The 13,136-nt window shown below is 44.7% G+C and overlaps 1 protein-coding gene across 2 annotated transcripts in view; it reads left to right on the top strand.

The window, feature by feature from the left end:
- AK2 (adenylate kinase 2) overlaps nucleotides 1–13,136 on the top strand; it is a 120,916-nt gene that overhangs the window by 72,558 nt on the left and 35,222 nt on the right. The gene's annotated exons all lie outside the window — the stretch shown is intronic.

The following is a 13,136-nucleotide window of genomic DNA, read 5'->3' as shown; positions in this document are numbered from 1 at the left end:
GCTACCCTGTTTTCCCCTCCTGGGTGGGAAAGGGCACGTTGTAGGTAATGACTTTGATAACTTTTCCTTTAAATCTGTTGATATTTCATGTCCTAAATTTCAACCTTGTAACTGGCATGACTGGCTTTGCAGTAGTGTCTGCCAATACCTTTGCAGCTGAGTACATACCTGAAAACACAAATCAGCTAATTTGATGTGTGTACCATTAATGGTACACCTAACCCCAAATGCCTTGGAAGCGCTATCCGTTATAGTGTTAGAAAAGTGACACACTGCATTAGAGAGCAAGCGTTTGATTTCTGGAGCAGATCCATTCACTTTATGCTGTGGTTCTAGGCCAATAAGGATCAAACTCTGTGTGTGTGTGTGTGTGTGTGTGTGTGCATGTGGGGCTCTGTTTGTGTGCGTGAGTCTGTTTGTGTGTGTGTGTGGGTCTGTGTGTTTTTGTGTGGCATTTGCCAGAGATTAAACTATTGGCATTGTAAATGACAATGCCATTTATTTATCTGTTTTCAAAACAAACACATAAATAAAAATGTTGTCATTTACAATGCCAATAGCTCAAACTTTTCAAAAGGCGAAACCATTGCATTGTAAATGCTTGTTCTAACTTGATGGCAAACATTTTGGACACCTCATACTCACTTCCTTCAACTGTTTCTCCTTCTGAGGAAAACCCTCTTCTTAAAATCCTTTCAGTTCTTCCTAAATCCTACTTAATTTACAAACATGTCTTTTCTCCAGCCTCCGATTGACCAAAGGGTAAGGTGGATCTTGCCTGGGAGGTGGACTTGGGTGTGTGGAGCATTGATTTCTGGGACAAGCTTTGGAGCCGCTCACTTAAACTCTCCAGATCTGCCTCTGTTACTCAATCTATGTTCGTTCTGTACCATAGACTATACTTCACACCTTAATACATAGCCACCTTTTTTCACACAATCAATATGAATTGTTGGTCCTGCGGTACCCCAGCAGCCGATTTAATGCATCTCCTTTTTCTTTCCCCTAATGTTAGCTCTTTATGGGGGAAAGTTTGACCCTAAATTTCTCGTATATTTAAGATACAGGTCACTCTTTCTAATGTGATTCTCTTCACAGGTAGTTTATTAGATACTCTAGATTTGCCTACATATAATAAAGGTTTATTTGATCTAATACTGGCTCTAGCTTTCCAACAAATTGCACTTCATTGGAAAAACTCAACAATTCTTTCCGTTCAGCACTGGTGGAACAGTTTGTTATCATCGATTAGATATTGCTTTTGCCTCCTCATGTAAACCATGAGTTAATCAGACCCTCCAGGATTTGGCGGTTTGCCGCAAAACCGGCACTTTTGTAAAAATGCTGCTATTTTTACAAAAGTGCCCGCGAAATCGGCACTTTTGTAAAAATCACGGAATTTTTACAAAAGGGCCCGCAAAAATGAAGGAATGCGTTACTTTGTTCATCATAGTGAACGTAACAGTTTAAATATTACCCCCAGGAGTCATTTCACTGGCACTGAATACATAAACCCATTTACAGAACTTCCTGGCATGGAAAACTATGACTGGTCAGGCTACACAACTATGTTCTCTATTTCCATTAATTTGCCATGCTATAAATTATTGGGACTAAACTGATACTTGCCAAGTGCCCCAGGCGGCGCAGCAGCAGGTACATTACCCTCCAAACTATAATACTCATATTGGAGTACTGACCTGCATGGTACACACAGATACATCTGCAGTTGCATTAAAGAGGTATGCTGTATGAGTGTGATTAGACCTGGCAACGTTGCAGATTGCAGAAACATCTCTGCTGGAAGTGCATTAACCCATCAATCAGTTGTATTGGAAACTCTGACCTGCAGGTTACCCGCAAATCTCTGTGGGAGGTGCCAAACCTCTGAGTCATCTTATTGCAATTTAACCAGTATCTTTCAGTAGGTTGCATGGTTCTGGCAATATGAGTTCACCTTGAGGGGCTATTAATAGTTTGTCAATGAACAGTGCCTGGTAATATAAATGAGAACTGTGAGGGCCCTGTACAGCCTAGATTGTCAATAAAGGATAACATTTCGATTTCTGCACAAATTCCTGATTATTTAAGGGTCATAATTCTGATCACCTGAAACCTGCCACAATTTACCAGGAGGAAAAAACACTCAGCGATTACCAAGACATGCTATATGCAGCGACATATACATGTTATGCCTAATGCCCAAATAAAAAGTTCAAACAGGAGGTATTTCATGACCCCAGTAAAGTCCTTGCGCGAAGGTGACACTATTTACCGGATCAAGTAAATGACTTAACTGTACACAAGAAACTTGTAGTTGGGACTTCTGTGTGTTAGTATTCAAATATAAGTGGAGGCAGTATGAACCCGCACTACAGTGCTTAATTTGTAAAAATAAAAAGAATAAGTGCCAGGGCTCTAATCAGCAGGACACTCCCGCTTGCACTGCCCATTTTCACTGTCAATTTCAGTAACAGTATAACTAATAAGTCACACTCCTACAAGTGTAACAATTCTGACAATTTCAAGACCCCAAAGTTAAAAGAATGGATTTGCCAGCAGGTATTAGTCATTCTTCTTTTTTTATTTTTTTTTTTATTTTTTTTTTATTTTTAGGTATTAGTCATTCTTAATGTACATTGAACAGACCCTCCAGTTTTTTACGATTTCGACATTTTCCGCGAAATCGTCACTTTTGTAAAAATGCTGCTATTTTAACAAGTGCCTGCGAAAGTGAAGGAATGCAGGGAAAAGGTTTGTTCGAGGCATGTGGGCTGCTGAATTCATATCTGTGCATAGATCGCCTCCTAGTGTTGGGTCCGGATGATTGCACTTTGTTGTCTTGGAAGAGTCTTCGAAGTATCACGAGATAGGTGACTCTTCCCGTGGACTACAGTGCGCATGGGCATCTTCTCCATCCTCAGATTGTTTTTTTTCCGCCATTGGGTTCGGATGCTAACTCCTATACTCCAACTTCGGAAACGAAAACAAAACTTTTTTAGAGGCCAAAAGGCCTTCGACTTCGACGGTATTGTTCTCGTTTGGTACCTCTCTACTCGATCCAGCTTTCCATCTCGACTCGGTTGTCGACGCGGGCCGTTGGGCCTTTTCGATGCCACGTGAGCCTACCGTCGATGGAAAGAAGCCCGTTTAAAAGGTGCCCACAATGCCACTCCAAGTTCCCACATACTGACAAACACTCAGTATGCAACAAGTGCCTTTTCCCAGACCATAGGGAAGAAACCTGCCCAGCCTGTGCCCAGTTTCGGTCGAAGAAAACCATACGGATCCGACAGGCCGCTAGGCAAGAGATGCAGCGACAGGCACCGGAACCGGACAACATCTTTGATGATGACCAAGAACTACCGGAAGCTCCAGATTCGGACCTAGAGATAGTCACCGTCGAGGACTACTCTGACTCCGATGACGAGATCCCGCCGGGGCAAATCGTGAGTACACAGCCCCCGACACCAATCAGCCCGTTACCAAAGGCTCCGGTCGAGGCATCGCCAAAAGGCCTTAGCCAAGATCATAAAGTTTTGCCAGCCCCACCATCTGGCTCGGCTCCAACACCAAAACCTTCAGAGACCCCAGGGCCCAGTACTATCGTACCGAAGAAGGTTCCAGAGCCAAAAAAGGTGGTCGACCCGAAGGGCGTTGAACCGAAAAAGGCCGTACAGCCCAAAAGCGTAGAGCCAAAAAGACTGTCGACCACAAGAAGGCCGCTCAGCCAAAAGACTGTCGACCCCAAAAAGGTAGTCGAACCGAACAAGGGCACGCAGCCAAAGGGCGCCGAACCGAAGAAGGTCGCCGACCCGAACAAGCCTACTGTTCCAAAATCCGTCGACCCGCCAAAGGTCGCCGACAAAAAGGGTGCCGTACCGAAGACCGTACCACGGCTGGAAAAACCTGCCGACCCAAAGACAAGTGCTCCGAAGACACTGATTGATCCTAAAAAGAACATAGACTCTGAAAACGACACTCAACCCAAAAAGCCTGCAGAGCACAAAAAACGTGTCGAGACGAAAGTTCCGGTCGACCCCAAATCACTCGTCGACCCGAAAAAAGGGCCCAAGCCGAAGAAAACAAATAAAACACCAAAAGTCGTTTAAAAAGAAGGTGTTACCGACCCAAAAAAGTCTAACACTCAACCTAGGACTGTAGAGGAAGAACTCTTCCACCCAGATTCATCAGACGACCAGGCAAAAATATATATTAATCCAGAGACTGGTAAAGTTACCATCCTGCACTGGAAGAAGAGGCCATTGGACACTGGCTCTCATTCCCCTATTCCATTAAAGAAAAAGGACTTTGGGACTTCTCCCTCTAGACCCTTCAGCCCTTTTCAGCCTATCATGCCTACAATACTTTTTGCTCCTTACTGTCCTTACTCTCCTTCTCACCACGGGGACAATGAGGGTAACATGGGGGACGAGCCACAGCCTCAATTGATTTCCCACAATATCCTCAACCACAAGAGGAACCATGGAAGGAGCCAACAGACCCTTACAACACCCATCCCATCCCTGATGTATCCTCTTATCCAACTAAGCCATCACCTACTGATGACACCATCGTCTTCAATCAACTCATAGACAGGGCAGCACAATACCACAAGGTAGACATGCATAAATGACCCTGTCGAAGAAGACTTCTTATTTGACACCTTCCCTACTTCAGAAAAAAGTGTCAGAACACTTCCCATGTTAAAGGGAGTTCTAAGACATGCACCTGACATATTTAAAGATACAGCCAGGGCACGGGTAATCAATCCCAGAATAGAAAAAAGTATAGGGCAGCTCCTACAGACCCTACTTACATCAGAGGGCAGTTACCACTAGACTCACTGGTAGTGGCTAATGCACGTAAAAGGGCCAACTCCCAAACAGGGGAAGCACCTCCCCCTGATAAAGAATCAAAAATACTAGAGGCATCAGGCAAAAGGGTAACAGCACAAGCCTCCAACTCATGGAGGATTGCAAATACACAAGCCCTACTGGCTTGTTACGACAGGGCGCATTATGATCAGCTCGAAAGCCTAATGCAACACCTACCTGAGCCTTTTAAAGCACAAGCTGATGACCTCATACAAGAGGGAAAATTCATAACAAACGCCTCCATCAAATGTGTGCCTGACGCAGCAGACACCGCAGATCAATTAACACTAGCGTCTTACTACGCAGACATGCACGGCTGCGTATTTCCGGTTTTAAGAAGGAGGTGCAGTCCACCATTCTTAACCAACCAGTCAATCAAGACTTTCTATTTGGGCCTGCTGTCGACACAATTTTTGATAAAATGAAAAAAGACACAGAAACCGCAAAATCAATGGGGGCATTGCAATTTCAACAACATAGAGGCTCCTTTCAACGCTCCTCATACAGAGCAACTACACGAGGAAATACCTCGCGAACATCTGCCTCATACAAAAGTAACACACAAGGTTCCTTCAACAAGAACACAAACCGAGGAGGTTATAGGGGCAACAATAATAAGGGAAGAGGACGTGGAGGCAATAACACCAGAGCCTCCACTGCCACAAAACAGTGACTTCATCACGCTACCTCCAGACCACCTAACACCGGTCGGAGGCAGACTCCAACAGTTCCTATCTGTCTGGCACGCAATTACCACGGACAGGTGGGTAAGAGAAATTATCCAGTTTGGTTATTGCCTAGAACGGACTTCTACTCCTCCAAACATACCACCCAGACATCGTCCTATGTCCACGGAACACATCACCCTGCTCCAACAAGAGATGAAATGCATGCTGGAAAAGGGGGCCATAGAGCAAGTCCCTCTCCACCAGCAAGGAACAGGAGTATACTACCTATACTTCCTTATTCCCAAGAAGGACGGTTCCCTCAGACCAATATTGGACCTCAGACCCCTAAATCAATATATACTATCGGAGCACTTCCATATGATCACACTACAGCAAGTGCTCCCGTTGCTACAACAGGGGGATTTCCTAGCAACACTGGACCTCAAAGATGCGTATTTTCTCATACCCACCCATCCAGCCCACAGAAAATATCTCCGGTTCACAATAGGTCAACACTACCAATTCAAGGTGTTGCCCTTCGGGGTTACCACGGCTCCAAGAGTGTTTACAAGATGCTTAGCAACAGTAGCAGCACATCTCAGAAGGCAACACATCCATGTGTACCCTTATCTGGACGATTGGCTAATACAAGCAAAATCGTACCAACAGTGTGCAACACACACGTCTCAAACACTTCAGTTGCTACACAGCCTAGGGTTCTCAATCAACTACCCAAAATCGCATCTCCAACGATCCCACACACAGCAATACCTGGGAGCCACTCCGAGCCGGACTGAGAACCAAAACCGGCCCTGGCAAAGTGATCGACCGGCCCCCTGGGGGTGCGACTGAGCTCTTTGCCGGGGCTGTTTTTGGGCCGATTTTGTTACAGGGACGATTTTGCAGCCAAGCTGCAGAAACGGCCCTTTAACAAAAACAGCCCTCAGGGCCCAAAACCGGCCCCCACCCTAGCGGCGCACCGGGGGTTTGCCCGGTGCCCGCAACGGCCCGTCCGGGCCTGGAGCCTCTATAAATACCTCAGTGGCAAAGGCATATCCAAACTCAGCAAGGATAGCCAGCATGCAGATACCCATTCGCGAATTCCTGCCACAACACTCTCTGCCAGCTCGAATCTTTATGCAACTCATAGACATGATGGCCTCCTGCATATTCATTGTCCCCATGCCAGACTTCAAATGCGGCCCATTACAAGAATGCCTAGCACGGCAATGGAACCAGGCTCGAGGACAACTAAAAGACCTAGTGTTGGTAGACAGTCGCGCTCACAACTCTGCAGTGGTGGAACCCACAAAACCTTTCCAAGGAGTGACTGTTCCAAGAGCCGGTTCCACAACTAGTACTAACAGCGGATGCATCACTGACAGGCTGGGGAGCCCATCTCCTTCAATACACAGTACAAGGGCTCTGGACAAACAAACAGAAAAAGCTGCATATCAACCAACTAGTTGCTAGCGATATTCCTAGCCCTGAAAGCATTTCAGAAATGCTTGTACAGCAAGTCGGTGTTGATCCGGACGGACAACATGACCGCAATGTACTATATCCAGAAACAGGGAGGAACACACTCTCCACAGCTGTCCCATCTGGCACAAAGCATATGGAAGTGGGCGATTCCAAAAAACATTTTTCTCCTAGCAGAACACCTTCCAGGGAAGGACAATCAGATTGCCGACCTGCTCAGCAGGTACAGCCAACAACTACACGAATGGGAGATTCACCCCCAAGTTCTCCAACCATTCTTCAAAGAGTGGGGTCACCCAGAGATAGACCTGTTTGCCACAAAAGAAAACTCCAAATGCCAGTACTTTGCTGCCAGGTTCCCACATCCGTTGTCACAGGGCAATGCGATATGGATGAACTGGTCAGGCAGATTTGCGTACGCTTTTCCCCCAGCACCGCTGATCGCGCTGGTGGCACGCAAACTGCGGCAACACTCACTCACGCTAATCCTAGTTGCTCCCACATGGGCGAGACAACCATGGTACACAAAGATCCTAGAACTTTCAGTAGTTCCTCATCAAAGACTGTCCCTTACACCCATCTTCTAACTCAGAACCATGGAGAAATCAGACACCCAGATCCTAATCAGATTAACCTAGCGATCTGGCTCTTGAGGTCTTAGAGTTTGGATACCTTAACTTGCCCCCAGACTGCATGAACATCATTAGGGAGGCAAGACGACCAACCACACAAGTGTGCTATGCAGCTGAATGGAAAAGATTTGTTATTTACTGCAACAATAACCAAATCAACCCATTAGACTCTTCCATACAAAACATTATATGTTACCTGCTGCAACTACAAAGATGTAACTTAGCATACTCTTCTATAGCACTACACCTCGCTGCTATAGAAGCATACCTTCAAAACAGGCAACACCTTTCCCTGTTTAGAGTACCAGCAATCAAAGCCTTCATGGAGGGTTTGAAAAGGGGATCCCTCCAACACACCCCCCTTCCCCAGTCTGGAATCTAAATATAGTGCTTACCAGACTTATGGGACCTCCTTTCGAACCTTTACACTCATGCAAACTACAATTCTTAACGTGGAAGGTTGCATTCTTAGTTGCCATTACCTCACTCAGAAGAGTGAGCGAATTACAAGCACTGACAATTCAAGAACCTTTCATGCAGGTACATGCCAACAGGGTGGTTCTTAGAACCAACCCTAACTTCATGCCTAAAGTTGTATCCAATTTCCATATCAATCAATCAATCAATCAATAGAACTGCCTGTATTCTTTCAAAATCCACAGTCAGTAGCTGAGAGAGCTCTACACACATTAGATGTAAAAAGAGCTCTACTTTATTATGTGGACAGAACTAAATCATTTAGAAAGACAAAACAACTATTTGTTGCTTTTGCACCACAGCACAAAGGAAATCCTATTTCAAAGTCAGGAATAGCCAGATGGATAGTTAAATGCATTCAAATATGTTATCAAAAGGCAAAACGCACTTTAACCGTCCCTCCAAAAGCACACTCTACAAGAAAAATGGGGGCATCCATGGGTTTCCTAGGAAAAATTCCTCTTGAAGACATCTGTAAGGCAGCCACATGGACCACCATACACACTTTCACAAAACACTACTGTGTAGACGTGCAAGCAAAACAGCAAGCTGCTGTAGGCCAGGCTGTCCTCAAAACTATTTTTCAAACTGCTGCAGCTGGCACAGGTAACCACCGCTAGAGGAGATACTGCTATACAGTCTATGCACAGATATGAATTCAGCAGCCCACATGCCTCGAACGGAATATGCTACTTACCAGTATGCATCTGTTCTTGGCATGTAGGGCTGCTGACATTCATATCGGCTGCCCTCCTCCCTGGTGCCTGTCGCAGCTGCAGCATTATCTCTGGCATGGCCATCTCTTACTTTACTATCTCCATCTCTGCCACAATGGCAAAAAACTATTTGAGGATGGAGAAGATGCCCATGCGAACTGTAGTCCAGGGGAGGAGTCACCTATCTTGTGGTATTTCGAAGACTCTTCCAAGACAACAAAGTGCAATCATCCGGACCCAACACCAGGCGGCGATCTATACACAGTCTGTCAGCAGCCCTACATGCCAAGAACAGATGCATACTGGTACTAGCATATTCCTTACATTTCTATGAAGTGAACTGCAGAGGGAGCAAGGGCTGAAAGGAAATGGGGACTAGACTTCCCTCTTATTAGCTGGGATTAACCAATCCGAGAGAGGCCAATTATTGAATGGGTGCATGCAGTATACTCAGATGGATCAGTGCTGGTAAATACCGACACCGCTGGATGCAGCATTTACCGAGCATGTCATTTCTGCACCAAATCTGCATGGTGTACTGCCTGTAGGGCTGAGTGAAATTATAATTAGTGAAATTATAATTAGGGTCCATTTAGCGCGCCTACATGGATAGTGCAAAATGTGCCAAGCCACTGGTGACGTTTGGAACTTGCAATTAAGGAAAAAACACATTTCCTTCACTCAGTGTTCAGAATTACAAGCTGCCCTCGTGGTCCCAATGAGGCCTCATTTGAAGCTTTACGCCCAGTCACAGGTCCAGGAAGCGGGATACAGTCTTTCATATGTCTCCCTCTTTCACGCACTGTGCTAGATTTTCATATTTGTGCCGCTAAATTTCCATATTTGTGCTGCTAAATTTGCGATTCCATGCCGCCATATCCTGGGGGGTCTGGTTAAGAGATTTATTTTGGTTGCCACTAACTGTATAAGTCTGCTAAAACAAAATGTTCTCGTATTTTTTCTGAAAATGTTAAACCTCCATGAACGTTTAATTTTCTCTGTTCTTTTCTTTTTTAAGTTTTATTGGTATGCTGATTTCTTCAATTGTTATAAGGTTATTTAAAACTTTTTGACGGTTATGCAATATAACCCCTTTGTCATCGGTAGAAGTATCCCCCTCTTTCCCTTCTCCCCTCACCCCCGATTCCTGTTTTAAAAATGTAAATAGATTTCTCCCCTGTTTATTGCTAGCTGATTTTTGCATCTCTTGTAGCTCATTTATTTACGCTGCTATACTAGTTCTCTGTATCACTTATTATTATTCAATAAACCTTATTGAACATAAAGAATTTCAGCAAGGTCTCAAAATGCAAGCCTGGCATATTGGCTTTTTCTGTGGTACTTCCTCATGTCGTTCTTTGTCAATATGTTGCTAGTTGTCTTTACGCAATTACATTGCAGCCCATGTCAAAGAAATACACACCTCTTGCCCTGATGTTTAACAGTGCTCGCATTTAGTAACTGGGCACTAGCTACCAGGGGAGAGCATGTGGCTAGAGCTGTCGGCCTCTGAGCTGGGGAACCGGTTTGAGTCTCGGCAGAGACGCTCAACATCCTGTGATTCCGGGCAAATCACTTAATTTCCCCGTGCCTGACACAAATGAATGTGTCTGTCTGTAACGCAACTGGTGCTCATGTAAAGCCCTTTGATACCTTCGGGTTAGCTTGTAAGTTAAATATCTAGCCAGTTTATGTGACTATGCATTTTACTGTTCCCACAAAGGGAGAGCACACTTCATTCACTGAGGTGTCTAGATTTAACCTGGTCTTTAAGAAGGACAAGACAAAACGGTTGTTGTTTGGTTTTGATTGGGCATGATGTTAATGAAAGTGTAATATTGCATACATTTGTGTAGTATTCACCAGTTGTTGTTTTGTAGGTCGAGCCCCGGCAGCACATACTCTATTCTGCGAAGCATGCTCTATTAGAGTATGGACTTGAAGCTCCGCCCACTCTCCACCCATATTTTTCATTGTCTTGTGTAGTTGTCCTTTATAAATGCTGGCTTGTGATTAGTTCATAAGCTTAGTAATTACTTAGTAACGTCTTGTCTCTATGAATTTGCATGCTTAAGTTTTAATCTTTCAGCATTTACTGTTCTAGTCCGGAGAAATTCTTGTTCATTCTCTTGTCTCTTCCAAAGACGGGTCTTGTCACCTCACTTGCTTAAGTTTCTTTTAATGTCTTTTTTTTTTTTTGTCCTCATATCACCGTAAGCGTCTGCAATCGCAACATACTAGACCCCATTGACCCTGGGTCCATGTTCCTGCATTCGATACGGGCCGCCAGGCCTGCTTCTTTGTACGAGGCTTGGTGTAATCCTTGGACGATCTTAAACCAACCTTAGTGTCTTTCCCCAGCACACCAAGGGCGCCCAAATGTTGCCTTCTACTCGGTCAAGCCTTGCCATTGCGAATGCGCCCTGGAGCCACTTCTCATACGTCGGGGCAGCTGGATCTTTCCATAATATGCCTAACTCCATACGGGCCAACCAGATCAAATTTAGAAAGTCCAATATGTGCTCTAGATATATAATTATCCAGTGAGGGATTTAAACCAAAAATAATCAGTGCTCGGTCTAAATTGACCTTGCGGCCAAATGTACCCGTTAATGCCAACTCTATATTCTACCAGTAACTTTTAAGTTGGAAACATTCAAAAACATATGCAGATCTGCCTTAAGCATACCACATTTAGGGCACCTAGGGGTTTGATTACTAACAAACTTAGCGACTCTACAAGGGGTAAAATATAGCCTATTAATAGTAAAGAAATGGTTTTTCTTCAAAGAGGCTGACTTAACGAACTTATAGAGGTTTACAATAGATGGAAGGTAAAACTCTGCAGCGTCATTTGCTAATATTGATGTCCTCCAAACCAGATGAGGTAGGGGAAGTTCAATGCCTTCTCTATCTAATAGGCTCCTGTACCATATTCCAACCTCCTTTTTCAATAGGGTGGGGTTTTGAAGTTTGAGCTCTATTTTTCTTTTAATGTCATAGTACCCTTTGTAATGTTGAAAACTTTGATCAGGTTACGGAAGAGGTCTGTCTAGGTATGGAAGCATTTTGATTAACCATGTGTGTCACACAAAGGTCTTGCAGAGTGTTTAAACTAATTTCTTTTTTTGTGTTTTTTTCTGTGCTGTTGGTTTCTTAAGCAGGTCTTTCTCCGAGCACTCCTCTTTTTTTGCCTGTTGTCCATCAATTATCTCGTATAGCTGGATAATTGTTTCTTCTGCAGTTAAGTTGCTGTTTCGGGAAGTGTCTTTTTGTTCACATCCCACAAGGCTACTTATATTGAAATTAGCTCTGCTCTACCTTGTGCGGTTGGCTTATTGTCTTTTATTGATGGCCAGTTCTTTGGCAGAGCTGTACTGAGGTTTCTCTTCTATGTGGTCTCCTCAGTAGCTGATAGTATCTGTAGGCTGCCTTTCATCTGGCGAGGTCAGGAGTAGAGGGATGCTGCTTGGCACACATGGTGAGGTTTGGCTCATTACTTTTCTCTACCTGAAGTGACTTCACTTGCAGCGTTTGCTCAAGGCCCAGTGCCTTTCCAAGGATCCACCTGGAGGCTCTGAATGGTGTTACACCGCAGAAGGGCAACCCCCCTACCCCAAAACTTCGTGGCTGCTCATTGTTTGTAGTCAGACATCAGGTAGTCGATATGCCCACTGCCAGCGGCTGGACTTTGGCACCTCTTCACTCACCTGGGCTCCACATCCCCGTCATGTCGCCCTCTTGGAGTCTAGTGACGTGTGTTGCTTTCATTCTGCCTGGCTGCGCTGCCCTACAATCTGCAGTTTTCCGGCCACAGATAAGCAGTGGATAACCTGAAATCTGCAGCACATTTGGCTGATTACAAAGTGGATAGAGACTGGGGCAGGATGGTCTTGGTTTACGTTCACGTTTCATATTTGAGTGAAGGCGTAGAATATGTATCTTACCTGCCATCTTGGCCATTGCTCCGCTCTCCAAACCTTATTTGACCATCCTAAACACAGGCCAACCACATTCTTTTGACGCAAAACCAGATGGCTGTTCGAAGAAAAGCGGGGCACTTGAACAATTGAAGGTTGTATAAAGTAGACAATGGAATTCCTGCTGACTACCTGACTGATATTTTGATAACGTTATACATCGTTAAGAATCTTCTTTAAGGCAATCTGAATCTAGCTGCATCAAGCCTATATGTGCAACATCCATGTTTCAATCTCTCCACCTCCTAGGTCATCTTCAATGTACCACATCACCTCCCTTTATTCAGGCATGCCCCTTACACAG

Source organism: Lissotriton helveticus, chromosome 3_1 (genome assembly GCF_964261635.1).
Source record: "Lissotriton helveticus chromosome 3_1, aLisHel1.1, whole genome shotgun sequence".
Classification (NCBI taxonomy): domain Eukaryota; kingdom Metazoa; phylum Chordata; class Amphibia; order Caudata; family Salamandridae; genus Lissotriton; species Lissotriton helveticus.
The sequence above is the reverse complement of the archived record's forward strand: the minus strand, read 5'-3'. Positions and strand labels throughout refer to the sequence as shown.